A 21,972-nucleotide genomic window follows, 5' to 3' on the forward strand; every position below is an offset into this window, starting at 1 on the left:
AAGACCTTGAACATTAGACATGCTGCAGAAATGATTAATAAATAAAAAAACGCACTGAAACTGACAGCGATTATATTTTGTGGGGCTGTGAAGAATGAGGAGCAACCCTTTAAATGGACCCTGGAGCCATTTACTAAACTGGATCACAGGAGGCTGCGGATTTGAATCATAACTCCCTCCTGAGCTCTTGTTCTCTTATTTGTGAAAGTGCCTGCCTCCAGTTATAAACAAGCACATGTACAGAGCCCGGGGAATCGTTTCCCCCCTCTTTCCTGGTGATTAGAGCAAAGAGTTAGCTATCTGATTGCTCTGCTAGATGTGCTGCACCTCCCCAAAGGGATGTTTTAAGTTATGGGAAAACGGGGGTCCCCTGCAGAAGCTTAGGGAAAAATTTATAAACACCCTTTTAAGGCAATTCTGGTCCAACACCCATCCACCTTGCCTCACTTTTCTGGTTTGTATTATAGAGATGGGTGATCAGTAGGTTGCAGGATGGCACAGAACCTGCACTTTGCATGAGAGAATGAGGTTATGCACCAGAGAATCACTCTTTAAAGAAAGGTAACCAGATGCAATAGAGTAGACGATCCACGTGCTTTTACCACTTGCATGGTAGAAGGAATTCTGGCAAGTTGAGTCTCTCCCCACCCCCACCTTCCCTGCAGACCATATTGCTCTTGCCAAAATCCTGTCTTCTACAGAACTGTTATAGGTACTGGAGTCTAGGCCTCCTCTTACATTTGATCCCCCTAATTAGTTAGAGATTAATAAGGCCGTCTTCCGGCTTAGTACTGAAGTGCCAGATTGAAAGGGCACAACATTCCAAGGCAGATGTGTGCCCTTGATGGACTATGGAAAACAGTTTCTCCTATGGAGGCATTGGAGCAGTACAGGGGCATGAATGGCTTAAGAGTCAATCTTAACCTATGCACCTTCTGTTCCCGTATTTGTTCAGCAAGGCAAGAAAAAGGCCATAGGATTGCACTGAGGAGTTTGGCCAGTTACTTACTGGCATCAACACTGAGTTCTTTATTTACCCTACAACTATGTTTTAAATACCTTTGCTGTAACATTAGCCTACACAATGCAGTGTTGCATTTTGAGCTTTCTTGGCAAGGGTTAATAATCAATGTAGCGGCCTTAACAAAGGAGATGGTTCCTTATTATACTGGGAAACTTTTTTTTTCTTAACTGTCAGCGAAGCAGTACTAATTATTACTCCAGTGTAAATGAGGTCATTTCCTATTAAGAGAACAAAATGCTTAGCCGTGCCTTGCCAATTCATACCATCTATTTGTCACACATATCCTCGCTTAGATTTTTTTTTTTGTAAAATTTTGATAAAAAATCTATTCATTTGTATTAGAAAAGTGTAAGCTATTTGCAATAATAGTGGCCCATTATTACCCAGATGAGCTTTTGTAATGTGTGGGTTGTCTGAATACCATGTGTTAGCTATGGAACAATTAGCCAGCTGAATAGTTCTTTAAAACAATCAGATACTTTTATCTCACAGGGAGGAAAAAATACATTCCTTGGAAGTGTACTGTTCGACTGTAAATTTAGAGAAACCATGTTACTCCTAGTGCAAGTTCCTCTTTAGGATATATGTTGATCAAGGACAAAAATGCTTCAAAATATCTTGTCATTTTTTTAAAGCGCAGGGGAAAAAAAGATTTAAGGAATATTGTAGCAAACAAAGGGTAATTGTTTTAGCCCAGATGTTGCTTTTGCACAACAAGCAGGTTACAATGTTCCCACAGAGCTGATGAGCCCAATCAGTGAAATGATTAAAAATTGATTTTGTCCCTGTAATTACCGTATGTAAACTACTTAGCTTGGATTGCAAAGGAAGTGATTTTCTAATTACGTATATACTCTGGTGTCTAATGATTGGTTTTTTGAAGTAATGAAGAGAGAGCCCTAACGACTCCTTGGTGCTCTGTTGTTTAAGAAAGACCATCTTTAGAGTAAGCAGCAACAGACAAAGAGTTTAAATTGAATTTTCAACACTGTTAATGCACACATGGATTTGGTTATTAAAGAGACAGGAGTGTAATTTGATTGGCTACAAAGATCATGGGTATTTTTTATTGTTTTGTTTTTGTTATTGAAAGATATGCAGGTCGGAATATGAGAGATCAGGTTCTGGCAATCTCATTGCCTTTCCTTCAAGGCCATAATAAATTATGTGAGATTCATGTTGAGTAAAATGTGGGGCTCCCCATTTCCAGTTAGCTATGCGCTTACTCTATCTTCTTTTTTCTATAAAAAGTAATTTCAAAGTTGCCTCCTTTTCTCTGCCCCTGCGCTATTAACACCAATGCAACCTGGTGACACTTTTGTGATCACTTTATTCAAGCGCCAGCAAAAGCTTTCCTTGATAAATTTATCTGTGTTAACCTACTCTTCCAGGCTGGGGTGGTGAGGAAGAGTCACAAACGATACTAGTCAAGTGCATGTTAGTCTTTTGCAGTTGCATGTCAGGTTAATTTTTACTTTTTCTTATGGTATGACAAGAAGCTTTTTAGGGTAAAGACTTGAATCAGGACCCACTTTTAACTCAACCAGCAACATAGGGGGGACTTTAATTTTTTAGTAGTGTCACATTTTTACCTGCATTCGGTCTAGTTTTCTGTCTGTCTGTCTATCCCACTCTTTTCTCATTTTCTTTCTCCAAAAGGTGGCTCAGGCACCACTGGCAAACTGCTTCAGGTGAGGTCATGACCTAACTGACTAGTTATGGAGCCGATCCGTAGAGTGCAAGACATATAAGTAGCTCTGAGACGTATTTTCTATAAAGTGATAAATAAATTCAAGTGATCGTCAACAGTATACTTATCTCCCCTAAGCAGGAAAGGAAATATGTGAATCACAGAATATGACAAGCAAGATTAAAATGGTACAGGACAAAAAAATGTGTAGAAATATTTTCTTACTGGTTTTACTCGGAAACTGAAGGAAACCAGGCAGGATCAATACAGCAAGTAGCCTTGAGACAAGGGAACTAGGCATTTGGGGTACTTGCTGGCATCTCACCAGCTGGTTAGCTTATAGTACAAATATGGCAGAGGGTTTTAGAAACACAGCTGTTGGGCAGATTTCAACAAGATGTGTGCTGATGGGCAACATCTTTAGTGCAGTGCTAGGTTCTGCCCACTTTCTTCCCGGAGAGACGTATTGGGGATCTCAGAAAAATGTTGTAAGAAAGCATAAAGAAAGGCAAGCTCCTATGCATTGAGGAGCAGAGCTGGTGTGTGTGTGTGTGTGTGCGTATCCCTTGCCTAGGGACTGTGGTGCTATTTTTGCTGCTTTATAGGGTGCTATTGGGATGTTAGAGAATAATGGGGGAATACTGTGGTGGATTTCAACATCTTACTTTAGGGGGCCTCGTCTCTTCTTTATTTATGCATGTTAACTCTCACTAAAGTGAAAGCAGCCCTGAGCATTTATAGGACACTATTCCACATTTACAATGCATATACATAAGTAATGTTCAAGGCAAGGATGCATCAGACACTATTTTAATTCTTTGTTGTTGAGAACGGAGGACATGTTTGGACTGAGGGCAGATACTACAAGCTGAACAGCGCTATATTTCAGGAGCTGATCACCCATTAACTGTATGTGTGTGAGTGTGTGTGTGTGAGAGAGAGAGTCAGTGAGAACACTTACTGGTTTCTTTGCTCCAAAACAGAATCTACTGGCCCTTCCTGTGATTGGTTTATAACTGAAAATGTCTCTAGGGTTCTTGAAGTTAGAAAGGGGTATTCTGTCTGCCCTTCCTACTTGGTTTACATATTCTATATCTTAGTACACAGAACTTGTTCCCACCTCCATCAAATTTCCTGTCTTGAATTTACTCTGGTCCTAGAACAGCACCTTTAGATCCATGATTTGATTTAATTATTCAAACCTCTCGTGCATCGTGTTGATAAGGCAGGGTAACACTGAAATAAATAAATCCATTTCATTTCTTTTAGCATTCCTAATTGTCTCTGCCTCAGGGTCTATTCCAGCCTTCTCCAACCTGCTGCCCCACAGATGTGTTGGACTACAACTCCCATCATCCTTAACCATTGGCCGTGCTTTCAAGGTTGTTGGGCGTTGCAGTCTAAAACAACTGGAGAGCACCAAGTTGTGAAAGGCTGGCCTACATGTTAAAGTTCACAGCCACACTATTGATAACTACTAATATGTTTATACTTAAAGTAATGAGTTAGGTGATTTCTTCTACTTATGTATTTAGAACTCTTGTCATGGGTTTAAACAGTTTATTTTCCTTTCCCTATAGCTTATTCACATGTGCTTGTAGTATGTGAGTTGGCTTCTTTTTCAAGTTCTGTGCAACTCTTTGCCATATATATACAGTATATATGAGAACTGTTGCAGCAAGCCAAAATAATTTAATTCTCTGATGAGCATATTAACATGATACATTTGCAACTCCATATATGTTGCATTCCTGCTTTACTGAAACTTAATGGTGGTATACAATTAAAAAAGCAAAATTCAAGAGGGGCACTAAATTAGCACTTCCCAATCCCTCTGATATCACCTCTTGCATCCATTGGGTGGAATTCAGCATAGCGTTAAGGAGTTCATTTTGTCAGCACAGTAAATTCTGCTTATCTAATGGAGCATTCTTCCCTATTCTCCCCCCACCCCCCGCATGGTGTTCTGGGGGGTCTTCCCAACTCTTCAGGGAAGATTTTTTGTGCACAAGGGGAGGAAAACCCTGTTGTACTAATGAGAGTTCTTGTGCTGGCCTCCACTAGTGGACAGGTGAGTTGAGTCTGGTACATAGTCTTTTTCCCCCAGTGGCTGTCACCTTCCCAGTCTTGGCTGCCATCCTGTTCTCTGCATTGAGGGGCCCCCACGTCATTACTAAAAATAACAACTTCATGTAAACCAGTCTGATGGCACCCATAAATTGCTTATGCATGCATGAAGTGTGTTTGCATGTGACACTCAATCTAAAGACTTTATTTGTGGCAATTATTTATGCCCCACATTTCAGGATATAAATCTTTTCCAAGGTGGCTTACAATTAAATTATATATTGTAAGAACACTACCATCAATATTAGCATATTAAAAAGTCATCATATGTAACAGTTGCAAGTACCACCTGACTTGGGTGGTGGCAGCAGCTACTGAGAAGCTGTGTAAGGTGCAGGGGCAGTAGTAGGTGAGGAGCAAGAGGTTTGATAGGCAAACCCATTGGAAACTGTTGAAAGTCCTGCGCTGGTCTTTGTTCATCCTTCCTTAGTTTTCATTCAAGTTCAGATGGTATACATAATGAGCAGATCTGACTTAACACACTAGTAACAACTTGGAACCAGTTTACTTGCCAAATTGCCTTATCCACCCACTCGGCAGCATCGATCAGAACTGGCACTGTTGCAAGTGCCACATAATAAGTGCCACAGTTGTTAGAAATGGATATTTTAGTGTGGCAGCACCTGTACTTTGTAACTCCCTGCCTATTGACACCAGGCAGGCATTTTTGGTGCCTCTTTTTAGTGCCTCCTTAAAATATCTTTGTTTAGGCAAGACTGTCCAGAAATGTAGAAATTCACATATGTTCAATCTCTTTTTAGCTTACCATTTATTTTAATTATATTTTTAATTGCATTTTATTTACAATTTTAATTGTTTGTATTTTGTAAATCACTTAGAGGTCTTATGACAAGCAAGTGGTATATATAAATTTTGTTAAATAAAAAAAAAGTACTGTAATAAATTGATGTTCTGTGGTTGACAGTGCACTTTATTGGTTTTTAAGCAATCACTCTCCCTCCTACAATGTGGCTAAGATTGCCACATGCATAGCTTTATATATAGCTTGAGGTATTAACCCACATTAAATACATATTTATTTTACACTATTTATGTTAAAAACTTTAGAATGACGTTAGTGCAAGTAAGTTATTATTTTTTTCTTTTGGCTATTTTGCAGTGTCTGTGTTTCAGCTGAATATGGAAAAAGTAGGAGATGTTCTCCAATTTGTCTAAGACATTATGAATTGCATACTTTAAATCACTTCCAGGTTTTCAACCTGAAGACTTCAGTCAAAAAGTCATGAAATGGTAAAAGAGATTTTAAGAGACATTGACCTGCTGATCAATGACACAAATCCTCCAAACAAATCAGCATAGGACTATATATATACATACATATATGTATATATGTATATATGTATATATGTATATATGTATATATGTATATATGTATATATGTATATATGTATATATATATGTGTGTGTGTGTGTGTGTGTGTGTGTGTGTGTATATATATACACACACATACACACACACACACACACACACACACATATATGATGGATGAGGTCTCATTCTGTTCCATCTATTATTGGAATTTACAAATCACCTTAGTCAAAGCTCCTTGAGAATCATTGATAAAAAATTTCAAGTGATGAGTTTTTGAATAAAATCTTATTTTCTTTTTTTTCATTCCTTTTATTATTAAAGACAGCCTTGTAAATATTATGGCAACAAAATAATAAATAATTCTGTTCTATGGTTACTAAGGACCTGTTTGGGACAATAACATCTCCTGCAAAGAAGCAGCTTATTACTCTGTTTTTGTTTTTCACAATATAGATTGTAATTATCTTCAAATAAATACTTAAGAGGTATTTCCGTTTAAGTTATGGATTGTGTGAATACCTGTGATCTCAGATTCTGAAGTGAAGACCATTTATTCAGTCTTGAGGATAATGCCCCAAAGATACAGCAAGTTTGTGAACACTGGGTTTTCTGAAATGCTAGTCCTATTGAGAGCAGACCATTTTAAGGTAATGGACATGTAGGTTCATTGATTTGAGTTAACACTTTGTTGGATACAATCCATTATCACCAAATCTATATGTAAAAGTTGTGATGTACGCTTCAATCACAAATACATTCGCTAGGGAGTAAGTCTTATTGGAAGTAGGTGGGACCACTTCTGAGTATACATGCAGAGAATTTTGATGTTAATTTGCACCATTAAGTTACTTCCATATGTGAAGTGCAACAAGAATAAAATGTGCATTCATTTATACTGCTGCCTCTCTGTTTGTGAATCAGAATATTTTTTCAGAAATAAGCCAATTTCACATGCAGATGGCACCTGTGCAGTTTAATGGAAAACATGATTCACGATAGCAGATCGTACAAATTCAGGGTGAAACAGTGAATTTAACTGAAAATCCTTCTGAGGATAAGTATTTTGAATGAACACGTAATTCCATTATCCTGTATCCAACATTCTCTGTCCAGAAGTGCAAGGGCTTTTGTGCTAGGATGAGTTTTAACATTGCACCACAGAGGAATCCAATGCAACAGTTGTGCTGGTTAAGGCAGCCCTGTTCAAGGAAGTTTTTAATATGTAACGCTGTATTGTTTTTAACACTGATTGGGAGCCGCCCAGAGTGGCTGGGGAAACTCAGCCAGATGGGCGGGGTATAAATAATAAATTATTATTATTATTATTATTATTATTATTATTATTATTATTATTATTATTATTATTATTATTATTATTACTATTATTATTATTATTCATTGTGCAACAGATTGCGCAAACTCTCTGCTGGAGTGACTTTGACTTAGCGCTGCATTGGATACAACCCGGTGTGTGGGAAAGTGGAAATATCTGTGCAAGTAAAGAAGAGGTTTTACATAGCCTTAGTTCAGTTAAATGAAACAGAAGGCACAGCATCACTTAAGTCTGGTTCTCAGCCTTCATTATTCAAAGGGAAACATGGCTTCACAGAGGCATAATACAGAGACATACTTGCCACATGGATCCTTCAAGTTGCAATAATTCTTGCCTGCTTTTGGAGAACCTTCATGCCAGGAGATCAAAAATAGAAAACCTTTAAACCAAACATGTAGGTTCAAATGGAGAGACAAAAGGAGAGAAAAAGAAACTAAAAGTGTAGATTTAACCAGGCTTAAACTGAATTAGACTTCTGTGCTCCCAAAGAAAGCTACATAGCACTTAATCCCTTTAATCACTTCTAATTGGAATCTACTTAGAATCTAGTTCACACTTGCTGATGTTTGCATTCTGTCATGAGCTGTGTTATTTGGAGTGCAAGCTGGATAGATATATCCCTCTTGAAATTGGACCCTCTTACTAGAATTGAGAGAAACTAGAGTGACAGGGCATTTCAGCCTTAAGAACAAAGCATTGAGGGGGGAATATAGGGAACTACATGTGAGTTCAGGAATCAACAGGGTAAGGGGGCCAAATAAAAATGTCCCCTCCCTCTGCTACAGTAATCTTAAAAGCAACTACCACAACAGATTAGCTTTTAAAAGAAAAGAAAAAAACCCTTCCTGTTGTTATATAACAATGTTATAGGGTAGTTCTATGCTGACCAATGTAACATTTGTAAACTTCTTTACATAATATTTTGTGTTTCAGTTAAAATCATTTAGCTTCAGTTAACATATCCTGGTAACCCAGAAGTATGCCATAGGAAGTTTAGACGCTTCATTCTTAATTGCGTTTTAAAAGATGTGACTAATGTAACAGTTTTCCAACATCAAGAATTTATCTGTAACTTGGATATTTGTTTTCTATAAAAGTATGAATCAATTTTTCTCCCTCTGCAATTGGCATTCAGAGCTAACGTTTCATGGGCAAGTGTCAAATGTATCGTAATGGTTATTGGAAACTGTGTTGAAACTGTGTGGACAATATAATGTGACCAATGTAACATGCGGGAAAAAACACCCAGAAATAAATGCCCCCAATGCAAGACCCTGTGCATGCATTCACAAGTTGCTGATCAGTATCAAGGCCATGTGGGAAGTTGCAGTGTTCATTACAATAATCTAATACTTCTTCTTTTTTCATCCCAACATTGATCAATTGCAGGAAAGACAAATGTCACAGAAGCCCCCATTTAAAAAAAATATGATTTCATGCTAATGAATATCACTTTTTCTTTTCATTTTCCCAGTCTCAAACTCAACAATAACAAAGTTGCCAACTAACACCAGCACTTCGGTGTGGCTGCTTCTCCTTCTGCACTTTAATTCAGCCTTACCATGTTTCTCATTATTCCGTGTATTTCTGGTACGTTAACATTCATTTACATGGACTGCCTTCAGCTTTTTACAGGGTTGCACTGTTACCTGAGGCAAGGCAATAGAACTTCAGCTCCTGAGACTAATTTTTGTATCTCTAGATTAGGGGTGGGGAACCTCCAGCCCATGGGCCAATCCTGATGTCATACATGTAAAGGTGGGGCTTGACCAAAAGGCCAGGGCTTGCCCAGCCAGCTGGTTGGTAAGAGTGCTGCACAAAGCAGGGGCTTAGCACCAAACAGGATTATATTACTATTGTTGTTGTGATTACAAAGGGAGAATTATCCTGTTGAGTTCAGGAGCATCAGAGAACCTTCTGCAGGTTGTGTTCAATCTACCTAGTTGAAGTGTCCAGTGCCCTCTGTTCTCTGCTATATAAATAAAATGACTAGTATCCTAATAACTTTATTTTAATCTTGGACTATCTGATCATTCTTTCATGAATGCAAGATTATTGATTGCTATTAGCCATGCTAACTAAATGAAAAGCCCAGCTCTAGAGGTAGTACGCCTTTGAATATGCATCGTGAGGAGAAAAACAATGGGGGCAGCTATAATTATGAATTATAATTGTATTTCACCTTTTCTACAATGAGCTGAGGGTGGTAATTATGGATTTGGGGTGGGGTTATTCCTCTTTATCCTCTCACAATCCTTTTGCTTCAACACTCTGCATCTCATTGTTGGAAGCAGGATGGGAGACCAGATGGGTCTTTGGTCTGATCCATCAGGGCTGCTGTTAATTTTTCATGACGAAGAGAAACTAACACCAGCAGGTAAAAAGATGGATTTTGGGTAAATCACACTGTTGTCATTAAAAACGAGCAAGTCAAAACCCTGCCCATCAAACCAAGACCGACTTCATAAGTGGGTATCCTCAGCATCGTCAGAAATAAAGAGTGCTTTGGGAATAGGATGTAATTCAAAGTGAAGCCTTTGCAAGACATGACCTGGCATCTTGCCTTTTGAAAAGCTTTTGCAGGAATATGAGGTAGCATCTCTTCCAGAAAACCAGATTTTATGTCACTTTTCATACTGGAAATAACTATGAGTCGGGATCAAATATATACAGTTTTGGATTCGGTTGCTTCTTCTTCTTTGGTGATCACTTGTAGCAGAGTAAGATTGTCTTCCATAAACACTGTTTTAACAATGAGTCTGTAAGTGACTGTAGAGGCCAATTCTGGACCCACATGTCCTTCCACAGTGGGGACATTGGTTTCCACATGGGAGTTGATCATGGTGTGGATTTGCCTCTTAGCACGTTTCTCCCTTGCGTTCTGAGTTCGAGTGTCCTTAAAGCCCATGACACCTTTGGTAGAGGCTGTTCTCCAACTGGAGTGCTCGCAGGCCTGTGTTTCCGTTGTCAGTGTTTATACTACATGTTTAAAGATTTGCCTTGAGACAGTCCTTAAACCTCTTTTGTTGACCACCAGCATTACACTTTCCATTTTTAAGTTCAGAATAGAGTAGTTGCTTTGGAAGACTATCATCAGGCATCCGCACAACATGACCAGTCCAACAAAGCTGATGTTGAAGAATCATTGCTTCAACACTGGTGATCTTTGCCTCTTCCAGTACACTGATAATAGTTCACCTGTCTTCCCAAGTGATGTGTAAATTTTTTTGGAGACACCATTGATGGAATCTTTCAAGGAGTTGAAGATGGCATTTATAAGTGGTCCATGTTTCACAAGCATACAGTAAGGTTGGTAGTACAATAGCTTTGTAAACAAGCATTTTGGTTTCCCTGTGAATGTCCCAGTCCTCAAACACTCTGCACTTCAATCGGGAGAAAGCCGCACTTGCAGAGCTCAGGTGATGCTGGATTTCAGCATCAGTGTTAGGCCTTGTGGAAAGATAACTGCCTACGTAGGAGAAGTGATTGACATTTTCCAACGTTACACCACTGAGTTGGATCTGTGGCACTTCAGAGGGGTTATTTTGTACTTGTTGGTGCAGCACTTTGGTTTTTTGGATGCTGAGTGATAGGCCAAGCTTTTTGTAAGCTTTGCAAAGATATTTAGGATGGTTTGGAGGTCATCCTCTGAGTGTGCGCACACTATGTTGTCATCAGCATACTGAAGCTCTATGATGGAAGTTACAGTAACCTTACTCTTTGCTTTCAGCCTGCTCACATTGAAGAGCTTTCCATCTGTTCGATATATGATTTCTACTCCAGTGGGGAGTTTCCCCTTCGACAAAGTATAGGATCATGGCAATGAAAATAATGAATAGATTTGGGGCAATAACACAACCCTGTTTAACACTAGATCCCACTGTGAATGGTTCACTTTGAGAGTGATTCAGTTGCACTTAGCAGTTGTCATGCCAAGTTGTATCTTGTATTTGGAGCAGAGTAAATAAGGTGACTCATTCAAAACAGTAATGCTTTGTTTTGTTTTGTTTTTACACCCCAAACACTTTTTATATTGGGGAAAATATATATTCATGTTAGTGAAAAGTAACAGATAACTTGTGGATTTTCTTGCCTCCTTTATCTTTGAAAATGTAAAATGTACAAAGCAGTTAATTGATTAAATGTATTTATTTGGAAAAGCACATACAGTGGAGAAAGCTTTCAGACATCCATGGCATTTCTAATCAGAGATGGTACATCACCCTCTGTTTCTCTCCACCAGCCTGGTCACTCACCTGCAAGCAGTTCCCTCTTGCCTCTGGTTTGCCAGACTGGTGCTTACGCATGAAGCTGTGTTTGGGTTCCAGACAGATAATTGTTTTGCAATGTGCTCAGCTTCCTATGTGTGTGAAGAGCACAAGCTGTTTTGTGCCCTGCCATCTGAATTATGGTCTCCTAAGATTTTGAGTTTATATCAGTGGTGGTATGCTGTGGTTGGGTGCCAAACTATGCCATAGCTTGTGCTTTGTTGTGGTGATGTGAGCAGGAGCAGTGATGCAAAAGCAGCTATTCACCTGTCTGGCTGAAGTCAATAGAAATTCTTTGCAATTTGGGGGCTGGTGTTGGACCACTGGTGAATACAGCTGGTCTTACATTGTGCTACAAAGGTTGCACTCTTTCCCCCCATCCAAGTACTAACTGAACCCAATCTTGCTTGGTGCCCAAAATTGGGTGTGTTGTAAAGCTTGTATTCTTTTTCATTACTAGATGACTGGCTGACTCTTGCAACTTAAACTTATGTTAAATTTTAGGCTATTCATCTGTTAAGCTGCTAGCAAGAAATACTACATGCTCCTGGCTGCTCTTGGCTTTTTTGGGAGGAAGGATGGGATAGCATTTTTTTAAATTAATAGTAATATTTGGAGTTTAATGATCCTATGGTTTGCACTTACCGGTACTTTGTATGCTGTGCTTTCCTTCAATGTACTAACTGTTGATTTTCCAGTTTACAACTTCCTGTAACTTAGTTCTTCAGGCTTTCTGGAGTTGAGTAAGGATTGAATAGTCTGCTTCAGATCTTTTCTTAGAACATTTTTGCACATTTGAATATGTATTGGACATAAAGTCATTGGGATTACTAAGTGATGTAAGCAGCCTTCTTGGTAATGAATTGTTTGCAAGCTTTTGTGAGTTGACGTCCCGAGGTTATAGCGACCCTACAGACAGCTGGTAGCTTAACAAATCAGCTACTTTAGTTGATGTTGATCACAACCTTTGATTTTGTAAACAGGGATCACTGAGGAATCTCTGAAGTAATATAATGAGGATGCTTGGCTTTAATGCCTGCAGACATCCTAAAATGAAATTATTATTAAAAAAAATATTTGGGTCAATTCTTCTTGTTTTTTTAAATGTAACAATCTTAAATTTGTTAGACTTAGTAAGGCAGTGTCTTAGTTATGATGTCTGATATTGCTCTCTCTTCATATGAAGTATATTAATTATAACCATCCATGGTTGGACACTTATATGCAACTTATTTGTAGAATAGAACTTTTTAAAAAATGAGTTTCTCTGAGAGATTAGGATATCATTGTCAAATAATTGCATTTCTCTCACACTTGTCATGATTTTCTCCTAGTTTTGGGAAGTGGTCAGGAAAATTTATTCCAGTTCATTGGTGTAATATGAGAATATATTTTCCCTATACAATAGAAGGAATTCTGCTCCTAAGAACCAAACCATCAGTTCCTCAAAGTCTATGTTCTAGTTTGATTTGGTCTTTATTTTGCACACTTTTAATACAGCTTCTGTTTTAGATAGAATTGATTTTGATTTAATACAATGGCTTTGCATTTTTAAATTTCTCACAGGTATTGTTTTTGCAATTCCTGACCTTCAGTACTTACCTCACATCTCTGAGAAGATCCCACAGCCAGGAGAAATATCTGTTGATGTTGGACTAACCTGGTAAGAAGTGCTTTAAAAGACTCTCTTATTTTATGAATGAATGTCCCCAAGTTAATGCCTAGAACCTTTGCCTTGTGCGTGTATATTGAAAGAAAAACTGGTTTAATATTATATATTAACTGGTTTAGTATCATAAAATCTTCTTGCATATTGTCAAATTTGAGCTTCAACTCAAAATCCATTTTGACTCTTCCAATTCCGAAGACAAACTAAGTGGTGGACCACAGGTTAGATGGAAGGCTCATTTTCTATGACTCTGAACTTCTTACCCATATGGTGGAGCCTTGAAGTGGCAGTGAGGCCAAAGAAGCATTAATGGGCTCAGGTGGCTGAAGGCCTGATGGAATTGTTTGTTTTGTGACTGGGTTCTCTCCATGATCCTGAAATACCTGCCTCCACCTTCCCTTGTCTTCTGGAAACCCACTCCCGCCAGCCAGTTTTTCTGCCTGTTTCCACCCCCACCCCCAACTGCTCAGCTGGTCAGCATCTCCTTGAGTTGCCCACAATCTGTGCTTTCCCACTGGAATGGGTTGTTCTCCATGCTTCACACGTTAGTACTGTAATTCAAGTAGGGCCTCAGAGTAAACTTGGGCTATCACTATCATAGCTGGGGATGCTACTGAAACTGTGATCTCTGGACACCACACTTAGAGTATACAAGGGACAACAATGATCCAGTGAAGGGTTTAGCCCCACTTATGACTCTCCTAGGTCTGTGTACAGCTATCATGATGCTGTTGGTGTGTGCCAGCATCTGAAAACTTTGTCAGGTTCACACCTGACTAGCAAGGCATCATATCTTCTCTGCTTCCCCTTTGCTAACCCATATGGCTTTGAATGGCAACACACACAGTCATGTGGGCCAACAAGTATTGTTCAGGCTAGAGTGCTCTTGGACATGCTAGCTTGAGTATCTTAGTCACATAGAAGCTGTAGCTTCAATATATAAGAAAGACACCCTGGACCTTCCATGAGGTTTTGCTTGGATCTGGGACCCACCACCAGTATTTTCCACAGAATCATCAGGGGGAGGGACAGCAGGAAGAGCCTAATCTATTCATACTGTGGCCTTCTCCAGGACCTGAGAAGGGAATCTGCTTTTATATGCAGAAGGACCTGGTTCAATTTCCAGCATCTCCAGGTAGGGCTAGGATAAATTCCAGCTTGAAACACTGGAGAGCTCCTGCCAGTCTGGGTAAACTATATTGAGCAAGATGGGTTGATGATCTGAACTGGTACAAGGCAGCTTGCTTTGTTCCTAAGACATTGCTGTGCATGCTTAGATATTTCCGCACCATAGGTGCTTATGGGCTGATATTTTTTTTTCTCCCAATCCTAGTCAAGCCTTCTCCAAGGCTCAGGATAAACCTCTCAGTTATATTCTCCACAATGCCAAGATGCCTAGGAATGCCTCAAGGCCTCTCTGACAGGGCACCCTAATGACACCCTCAGTTTGCCAGGGGCCAATTTGTGTCTAATTCAGATTCTGCAATGGTGTCTGTAGTAATTATGAGGTGGAACTCGAATTTATTTTAGAATCACCTATGTTAATTCAGAAAGAACCAGCAGGTTTTGCCCATATTAGTAAAGCTACTCAAGGTACATTTTGGTAGAAGAGTAGGATGAAAATACATGGATTATCTTTTTTATAGTTAATATTCATATTGGGGTTCTTGAAGCACTGGCTCAAGTTTTTAAACTTACTTTGGAATAATTACAGAATGTGGGCAAATCATGCCCTAGCTGAGGTTTGTAACCCAGCAGGAACATGTAATAATCTGTAAACAAGGCTGATGTGGATTATATATATGTGGATTAGCTACATAATATGCCCACTCTTAGTATTAATAAGAATGATTTTTTTAAAAAAAGAAATTTTACCTGGAAAAGGCCTCTGTTGCATACAGAATTAAGTACTTGGTGCTATTGTGTGGTTTTCTTTTCTTGCACAAAGAAAATGGGACGATTGAGCCAGATCCCATAAAACACGCATATAATGTTGGGGTTCCCGGCAGTCCATATTTGATCCTGCTGAGGTGCTGAAATGTATCTACATAAAATTATCTTTACTTGTAATTAGCAAAATCTACCTTTCGTTTTGACCATATTTCTTAGAGATCATCCCATAAACCATTTAAACTGATAGCGATATTAGATGCCAAGAAATTAATTTCACACAGTATACTTTTTTTAAAAAAATGTGACTTTATCTTGTTTCAAGAAGTGCTTACTTTTTGATTTTTGTGGATATTACCAAGAGAGGATTACTTTTATTTTGGTTTCCCCCTTTTTCTTTCTCCCCACAACAGTTATATTAGAAATTTGCTGTTTTATTCTTACCTTCTTAGTAAAAATCCTTTTATCACACAATGGGTAATTTATATCCATTACCAACCCTTTCAATCCTTTTCAGTGGGGCTGTCACTGCCTTTGGCATAGTAATGATTAATGTGATCTAATAATAGTGTGCCATTATATTACCTTAGTAAAACATGTACCAACAGCCTATTCAGATCTACCAAATTCATAGCTTCCTATAATATTTTTGTTGAAAGACAGGATTACTATTTTTCAAAGCTGAATTTTCCCCCCGTTAACATATTTAATGAAATTCACAATTCTTTGCCATAGCAATCTTTTTTTTTTTTTGTATGCATTTTGCCTCAGTGGGGGAAGGTTGTACCTTTGTGGATTATGATTTGTTAGGTGAATCCTTTGACACACAGGGAAAAATACTGGAGGTGGTATATCTTCTTCATTAAAGATCCCCCCTTCTTTTTTTCTAAAAAAACAAACAAAAACACACACATTTGCTTTAAGATAATTTAACTAGATTTTCAAAGGATAAATGTTGATAGTTGAAATGCTACCTTTATTTTTCTTTAGGTTTGAATGGGTAATTAAAAACAAGTTTCAAAATGTAAGGGATATTCTGGACTTCGGATGCCTGTCTGGGAAGTTCTTTTGACAGAGAAGTATTTTAAAGCTAAAAACAAACAAACAAACACACAACACATCTTAATATATGTGTAACAAATGAAACCGTTATCATACACAGGTTCATGCTGTGATAGGCAAGATGTTCTTATGGATGTTGTGACTCACATGTATGTATTCAGATGAGCACTCATGTGCACACACCAAGAAACAATGAGTTGGTTCACACATAAGGGTAACCCATTGTCTGAAACAAGGAATAGTTTACTGCTAATGAGCAGCAGAGCGGGCACAATTGAGTGTGTGCACCAGACTGCTGCTCTTTTCTGGTAAGACAAGAATCCCCCACTCCCAGAATATGGCTTACTGTTATGTGCAAACAAAGCCACTGATTTCGAGAGTTTTCATTTATTGTATTTAGCAGTATTTCGATACCGCTTGACTGCAGTAAAACCTTTAAGTGGTTTACAGAAAATAAAAACACAAATAAAATACAATTTAAAAACAGGTAGTTAACTATGTTCAAATCTCTTCATAACCACATGTTTATCAGGTGAGCGAGAATGTTTCTCTCAGACAGAGATTTCCATATAGAATATAAGAGTGTTGGGACACAGGTTCTAGGTCATGGCCAACAACCATATTGACCTATCTGTAGGCTATTGTGAAAATCACAGAGGAAAAAAATGTAAAGTACTTGGCATGTTGGAGAACTATTAATACTACATGTTGACAAAATAGCTCCTTATCTGTGTAAACTTCAGGGTGATATTTAATGGTATTGAAGTGTGGATTAAAAGAAAGAATCCCCATGGGACCTCCATAAAGGCAGATAAAATTCATGTAGAATGAACGTACATTTTACCTGCTGTCTGCCCCAGTTCCCTTTCACATCAGGGTTGGAAACATCCCCATACTTAACGCCTACTCATCAACACAACCTTCCGACTTCTGAATTCCTGTTTTGGATTCCGTACCTTCCAGACCCTCATCTACTTAAATGGCTTAGGCCCCCAGATATCTGAAAAGCTGCCTCCTTCCCTGCAGACCTTCTTGTGTACTGAGATCAGCAGAGAGGGCCCTCTTGGTAGTTCCTCCACCCTCAGAGACTGGGCTGTGTGGTGGTCCAGGATACTACCTTCTCCGTGGTGGCCCCTAAGCTGTGGAACTGCCTCTCCACAGAGGTGCATCTGGCACCTTCATTATACAGCTTCTGGAGAATGCTGAAGATGCACCTCTTTGCCCTAGCTTTTGACACCTGAGGTGTATATTTGTAGACCCATTGCTATTTTGTGATTGTAGGCCGTTTTTAATATTGTATTTTGATGTTGTAATCTGCCCTGAGACCTCAGGGTGAAGGGCGGAGGAATGATGATAGTAATACTACTATTACAACTCCTCATCACTTCACTCTGCTTTGACAGAAGACGGAAGCAGCACAAACACCCTCCTTGGATTAGGGCGAGTCTTCCAAAGAGGTGCCTTGGGAACTACATTGACATTTGCATTTTTCGATTCTTCGATCCACTAGGCACTTTTTATTTACTGTAGGTGGTATTGCCTTTTTTACATTACTTCCTTAGGGCAACACATGGTTAGCTGAGAAAATAATATGAAGAACCTCTTTGCTGCAAAATGATATATCAAACAAAAGGGAAATGTTGCACACCTACTTGTGTGCACTGTTGTGTAAGAATCATGGAGAGAAGCTTGAGCTAATCATTCCCAACATGACATGTAATGGAACAATTACTGTAATTGAGAGATTTTTCAAACGAAGCCCTCAAATATAGCGTAGGATGCTGCGTATCACTGGGGTGGCATATATCTTCCTTTTCATCTCTTTCTACAGTTCCTTGAGGTCCATTTTGAGTTTTGCTTGGTAATTTCCATGTTTGAGGCCTGCCCTAAATTCTGTCTTTGGTAATTATTTTCTTTACTACTTCCTGTTTGCAAGAGCTGTCTACCACACCAGCCTTTTCTACCCTACCCATTTAAAACCAAGGGAGGGTTTTCTAGCCTATCTCTAGTCCCATACCTTGCATCTGGTGTTAGAGTAGACAGGGTATCCAGGTAAGAGTGGGTGGTCTCCACTTTGGCATGACTCCTAAGCATTGGGGCTTGGGAGTGTCCCCCCCCTCCCTGAGCTACTGAGGACTGCTTCTTTGAATAAATACAACACAGGTATAGCTGCACAGCTGAATTTGACTGGAGTCATGGAATTAATTCATTGCCCCAGGAGGCAGTGGTGGCCACCAACTTAGAAGGCTTTAAAAGAGGATTAGACAAATTCCTGGAGGAGAGGGCTCTCAGTGGCTACTACCCATGATGGCTGTGCTCTGCTGCCACAGTTGGAGGCATCAGTGCTTCTGAATATCAGTTGCTGGAAAGGGAAGGAAAAAAAAGGGAAGGAAAAAGAATATGCAGGTGGGAGATATACATGACTAACCAACTGAATGTTACCCATTTTTCTTGTCTCTCATGCATAAGATAATAATTACCTGTGTGACTCTAAACTTTGATGGAAACCTGCAAATGGACAGTGTCCTGTTTGAGAAAATTTTTATTTATCTATGTGGATTATATGAGTAACTGATCGTGTCAAAGCTAATCAGGGCAAAAGGACATGGATTGATATATAAACCTAAAAGACACATCATCACAGTTCTGCTTTTTAATCTGTGAGCAGCATTTTCCCCCAATGCCACAGCTGTATTTTAATAATAGGCACCAAGTGGTTGCTATGTGATACACCAACTGTGTTGTTTGTGAACTTTTGGCTACAGTATAAACCAAGCCCCCCTCCCCCCGGCTCCTTATCCTTTTTAGTTTTCTGGGTCAGTTCATGTTATACAATGGAAACAATGATAATCTGAGTTGTAGGCAGAGAATGTTGGCTACGGCGTGCTAAGGAAGATGAAAGCTGTTTTTGTTGGACTGGATTTTAAATTTAACAAAATATAGAAATCCATATACTATTTTGAATATCTTATTTCTAAAGACTTCCTGTCCCTAAAGGCACTCTTGTATAAAATAATAGCTAATGATAGCTGTGCATTTGAATGTGGGTGGTGGGATGCAAAGTGTTCCGCTTCAAGAAGGCTTCTTCTTCTTCTGTATTAATCTAGGTCCAAATGTGTAGGAATTTCTTTTTCATGTTCAGGGTGGGGAAGTGTCTTCACAAACAGAGATTGTGTGCAGAGTATTTTCTGAATAACAGAAACTCCATGAGCATTTCAGATATAATTGTACAAACCAATGTGTGCACAGAGAAGTGGGGTAGAAGGTACCGTACAATGAATTTTCAGTTTGGGCCCATGCTGATCCATTTCAGATTGTATTAATTGAGCTGTATTAATTTACAAAGCCCTGAACAACTGAGGTCCAGGGTACTGCCTGAACCCTGAACCCTTATATCCCAACCCAGTCACTGAGATCATCTGCAGGAGCACCGTTGATCATCCCCTGCATGGATGAGGCTCATTTCATATTGACGTGAAACCAAGCTTTTAGTGTTGTTGACCCAGTCCTGTGGAATAAATACTCTTCCAATAGAGATTCAGCAGGTGCTTTCTGTTTCAACCTTTAAATGTTTTTGCTGAATATTTTTCCATGCCGCTAGGCTTATGCAGACAATTAAGAAAACATCTGTAATAGTTAGCTGATGATCTGTGATTTAAAAATTTTATGTGATTTTTATTGTATAGATATAATTGTCATAAACAGCTTTGGTATTTTTTAAAAAAATAAATAAATTGAGGTATACAAACATTTTTAAGTAGAATAAATAATAAATAAACAGATCCCAAACTTTCTTTGAGGTGAGCCCGCTCTGAAATGAATCCAGATTAGACCTCCAAGCCTTGCTGCGTCATAGCACTGTGCTGTAGAACCTAGAGGCATCAGCCCATGCTACAGCATTTGTGTGATGAATGGGGTTCCCTCCACCTCACTCCCTGCCCTATTTATGCTGTTTACCAGACATGGGAGAGAGGCAGCAGGCAAGCAAGAAGGATAACTGGAGTTTAAGGATGCATTGCAGCCAGGCAAAAACCCTCAAGGAGAGTGCAGGAGGCATGGTAAGGGGATTGTCTGCAAAGGGGATGTGACTTGGAGAAATTCCCCAGCAGAGAGGCCTGGACGGCCACTTCTGGCCTTTGGGCTTGAGATTCTCTTGACATTCTCCCTTCAGTGCACCATGGGCTTAGTGACAAAACCATCCTGTATCAAGGCCTAATCCAACTTGTTCCAGAGTCTCCAAGTGTCCCTATTTTCCACGGACGGTCCTGGATTTAAAGAAGCCATCCCGGTTTCTGATTTGATCCTGGGATGTCCTGCTTTTCCTTAGGGTGTGCCTATTTTCATCGGACAAAGGTTGGAGGGTATGTCGGTCCAGAGCTCAGATTATTATTATTATTTATTAAATTTGTATACCATCCTTCATCCAAAGATCTCTGGGTGCTTCACAGCACAGAAATACGGAATACAAATACAAAATAGAAACAAGAATGATAACAAAAACAAAGCAAACCAATAGCATTTCCCTCCCACAAACACATTTAAAAGGAGTCCTAATCAGTTTTCCATAGGCACAGAGATTACTGTACAGGTGATCTCAGCAGAATGAGCTGCAGGTCCACAAACGCAGCAGGGCTGGCTTACTACATTATGGACTAAATCAAAGATATGTATTTCTAAATGTATGGGGACCTCCAGTGAACCTAAACTGTGCTACTGCCGATTTGCATACTTTCAGTAAAAGCTGTGGTTGCTGGTGCCCACTGAGGCTGGTGGGGCAGAAGGGAGGGATACCTACAGTTTTAGGAACCAGAGCCAATAACAGATGGAGTCCAGAGCCAATGACAGGCAACAACTTCTGATTTAATGTAAGTAAGAACACAGACTGGGGTTTGTGGGGCAGAGTCTCATTTACTCTTAGGAACTAGCCTCCTCTGACTGCAGGGCAAAATTGTTTCACAGATAAGTCAGCTCCTTGTTCCAGATTGTAATGGAAGTGAGGGGAGACATGCCAAGTGAATACATCACCCAAACTCACACAATATAGTGAATTAGCTAGAGATTCTGCCTGTGAAAAGATTTGAGAATAAGATTTCTATTTTATATTTGAGAATAGGATTACTTTGCAAATGATAACTAAAAGCAAATTACTTTTGAGGCGATATTGTAGATTAAAGTACAAAAGGAAGGAACCAATATGAGCAGCAGAAGAAAAGGATGCTGTTAATGAGTAATAAAAATATAACTGGCCATTTGAAGCCCTTAGATAACCCCAGCCACCTAACATTTGCTGTTTATTGAACAATTATCTATTTCAATCATCTGGAATGATAATCCAACTGGAGGGTAAATAACCCTGCTGCAAAATGTAGAATACCTGGAAATTCACAAACTTGATCACATATGAGATTGGCAGCATTAAATGCCAAACAGCTAATTTAAATAAGGAACATCTGTACATTATTATTTGGGGGATTTATTTTATTTTTTGCCTGTCAATTTGGAAATTTGAGGGTTTAATGAGCCACTGCATGCAGATTTTTGTACTGCCTGCATGAACAGTCAATAGCATGCATATA

General features: G+C 39.1%; 1 protein-coding gene across 3 annotated transcripts in view; it reads left to right on the plus strand.

Annotated features, from left to right (window-relative positions):
• Positions 1-21,972, plus strand: part of ZNF536 (zinc finger protein 536) — a 556,339-nt gene that overhangs the window by 168,413 nt on the left and 365,954 nt on the right. Inside the window, exon 2 of one of the 3 annotated variants that reach the window (XM_081201109.1) lies at positions 13,342-13,438. The exons of the other annotated variants lie outside the window; for them this stretch is intronic. The gene's annotated coding sequence lies outside the window, so the exon portion shown is untranslated. The remainder of the gene's footprint in view (positions 1-13,341; positions 13,439-21,972) is intronic. 3 annotated transcript variants of the gene reach the window in all.

Source organism: Podarcis bocagei, assembly GCF_964188305.1.
Source record: "Podarcis bocagei genome assembly, chromosome: 7".
Classification (NCBI taxonomy): domain Eukaryota; kingdom Metazoa; phylum Chordata; class Lepidosauria; order Squamata; family Lacertidae; genus Podarcis; species Podarcis bocagei.